This window comes from Grammomys surdaster, unplaced genomic scaffold (assembly GCF_004785775.1).
Source record: "Grammomys surdaster isolate TR1022 unplaced genomic scaffold, NIH_TR_1.0 265, whole genome shotgun sequence".
NCBI lineage: Eukaryota > Metazoa > Chordata > Mammalia > Rodentia > Muridae > Grammomys > Grammomys surdaster.
In genome coordinates, this window is record NW_021604706.1 from 3,150,775 (window position 1) to 3,151,505 (window position 731).

Genomic DNA, 731 nt, shown 5'->3' on the forward strand with positions numbered 1-731 from the left:
ATGGAACTAGAAATTATCATCCTGAGTGAGGTAAGCCAATCACAAAAAAACACACATGGTATTCACTCACTGATTATTGGATATTAGCCCAGAATCTTGAAATGCCCAAGATGCAACTCACAGGCCACATGAAGCTCATAAAGGAGGAAGACCAAGTGGGGGAGATTCAGTCCTTCTTAGAAGAAGCAACAAAATACTCAAGGGAGCAAATATGGTAACAAAGTGAGGGACAGAAACTGAAGGAGGGGCTGTCTGAAGACCACTCCACCTGAGTATCTAGCCCATGTGCAGCTTCCCAAACGTAGATGCTGATGTGGAAGTCAGGAAGTGCATGCTGATAAGAGCCTGATATGGATGTCTCCTCAGAGATCTTCAAGAGTCTGACATATTCAGAGGCAGATGCTCACAACTAGCCATTGAATTGATCATGGTGTTCTCAATGGAGGATTTAGAGTGAAGACTGAAGGAGCTGAAAGGATTTGTGGCACCATGAGGAGAGCAACAATACCAACCTACCACAGCTCCCAGGGTCTAAACCACCAGCCTGGGAGCACTTAGTGAGGGATCCAGGGCTTTAGCTGAATATGTAAGAATGGAGGGCCCTGCTGGCCATAGATGTAAGAAGAGAACCTGATGAAGGCTGGACGCCCCAGGGGGTAGGAATTCTGAGGGTGGGGAGGTGGGAGTGTGGGGGGGGGTAGATAGAAGTTACATCCACAGAGAAGAAGGAG